We start from the raw sequence: 2,847 nt of genomic DNA, 5'->3' as shown, positions 1-2,847 counted from the left end.
TTAAGTAAAGGGAACCATGGGTTTTTCTATTTTCTTCAGTAGAGGTTTAGTTTTATAATACAAAGAAAATGACATGCCAAAATGTAGTGGTTATCCGCCTTCATTTCCCTTGGAACATTTTTACATACCATAAGGTTAGATCTGTACTTATTTGTTTAAAATGTCTCTTATCTCCACAGTAGACAAACAGTTTCATCCCAAGATAGAACTGCATTACTACCAAAAGTACCAGAGAGAGAGGAGCATTATCTTCATACCTACTTGTATTTCCAGAAGACATACCTATCTTGTAAAAGCCAAAATTTCTAAGGACATCATATTGCTGGTTGGATACAAAAAGATTGAAAAGACCTTTCAGACAAGTCCAGGAGGAGCAAGGATGCCTTCTATACCTGTATAAAAGGGAAAATTGGTTTTCTCTTCCATCACCTATGCAGTGTCCTGCTTGACCTGTCTCTCATCAAGTCTCTATTGCAATGAGACTAGGGCAAAGAGAAATGGATGCATTCATTATTTACTGTGCCATGTTTAGTAACAAGTCTGTCACTCAGCTAGAATAAGTTATATGGCTATTTAGGATGAAAATAGAACATAAGAAATTTCAAAGCAACATAAATGTCTATAATTCATGAATTGAAAGGCTAAATTATTTTATAAACGAATGATAAAGAACTGAAGAACATTCTCTGTATCATTTCAAATCCATTAGATTTTTTTGAAAATTCCTCCTAACATATGAGACACATAATAATAATAGTGGTAAATACATGTATCTCATAAAATGTTCTAACAATATACTAAGGGGCTGGAGATTTTTTTTCATATTTTAAGTAGAAGATTTTAAGAGCTTCAAAACTCTGGATAGTCAACCAAATGAAGGAAAAATAAGCACCCTAAGAAATTCTCAATGTATATTTTCTGCTGAGATATAAAAATAAATCTAGGATAATTATAACAATTATAAAAATAGTAATATGCTATCATTTATTTTATTCTTTATAACAGGATCTATGCCAAAAGTTTTCATAGAAGATTCAATCACATGTACATCTCTATCCTATTGATGTAGTAATTTTCACTCTTCATATCTCAACTGAAGCTCTGATTCCTTCAGAAAGTTTCACCAAAACATTCTTTAAAATAGTGCACTAGATCATACTATATGTTCATACTTTGTCTTGTCTTTGCTAATAATTACCAATTATCCATTTTTAAATGGATCAGAGTGCCTCCCCCAATAAAAAAAATCCAATAGGGCAACAGCTTATGTGAATTTATATTTTATACTTAACAATTAGCACTGTTTTGCCCAGTCTACACTCAGTACCATTTTTGAAAGAATTATGTGGATGAAACTTAAAGATGTGAAATAACTTGCCCATGTTTCCACAAATAGGGATACAAGTCAAATCCATCTCACCTCAAACCATAATTTCTTTTTTTTTCACCTTAAACCATAATTTCTATTAATTAAACAAAGGGCCTTTGCCTGTATATCTTATAATCTTTAGTTTTAAATATGAGGGTCATTTTGAATTATTCCCCCTTCTTTCATACAAATTTTAATGTCTGTCTTCTATTTTCTGAAAGTTTTTTGTGCCATTTTTCAAAGGAAATCTTGACATTAATTACCCCATATATTCACACATACAATTTAGCATTTTTTTTTCCAGTGGGGCAGCTGAGTGAACATGAAAAATATCCTTACAGAATTGTAGGGAAATTGACTTTTTCCATGGGACATGAAGTTAAAATGTGCTAAACCACAGACTTTATTTCATTCTTTTTTAATTTCTTTCTATTTTATATCCTTTTTTTCCCCCACCAAGTTACTCTAAGAGAGTGCAAGAGTGACATATGCCTGGCCTTGGTTGTCAGTTTCCCTTGGGTGTTTTCTGTCGGAATTGAATGGTGAACTACAGGTCTGGCAATGAATGATTATGGTCCTAGAAAATATGAGTAAATGATACAAATCTTCTGCATCTAATTAAAAATCTGCAGTGTTGACATCTGCTTAACATACATTGTAATTTCACCAGTTGATAGTGGACTACCTCCAAACAGCAAGGGTTTGATCCATCCTCTTTAAATGAAGTAATTATGAAGTGTATTGGCTTGGATATAAATTTGGAGAACATCCAAATAGAGTCATAAAATGTGCTAATTGATACTGAATGCAGAAAAAAACAAATTTACAATGTTCACTATTTTACAATGGAAATAACTTTTCTAGTCCAGGGACTAAAAATACTTTTAAATATTAGCAAAAAAAAAAAAAAACTTGACTGGTTTTCAAATCTTGCCATTCTAAACTAGATTACATTTGATTCAAGAATGTTATATAAGTGGCTTATAATTTGCATATTTAGTTAAGAAATAAAAAGAAATCATAACATTTTTATAACCAAATAACAATTTGAGGAGTCTAATAAAACATAGAATAATGATTTTATTAAAACCCTGAATATATTAGAACACTGTTAGCCAAGTCAAAATATTGGCATCAAAATAACACTTGCTTCCAGGAATGAATTTGCAATTATTGCTTCCCTTTCAATTTCATTGATGAGTTTAAAGATTAATGGTGATCATTTTTTAAATGTCTTGTAGAATTCAGGAGCAAAGTCATCAGGACCTGGCCTTTTCTTTGTTGGTAAATTTTTAATGATGCTTTCAATTTCACTCACTGTAATTGAGGTGTTTAGAATTTCTATATCGTCTTCATTTAACTTGGGCAATAATATATATCTAGGAATCTGTCCATTTCTTCTGTGTTTTCCATTTTATTAGAGTACAGGTTCTCAAGGTAGGTATTGATGATCTTGTGGACTTCTGCTCGTTCTGTTG

Source organism: Heterocephalus glaber, unplaced genomic scaffold, assembly GCF_053883595.1.
Source record: "Heterocephalus glaber isolate CG9 unplaced genomic scaffold, H.glaber_assembly_v1.0 deba00001442, whole genome shotgun sequence".
In the NCBI taxonomy this organism is placed as follows: Eukaryota; Metazoa; Chordata; class Mammalia; order Rodentia; family Bathyergidae; genus Heterocephalus; species Heterocephalus glaber.
This window is presented reverse-complemented; position numbering follows the sequence as displayed.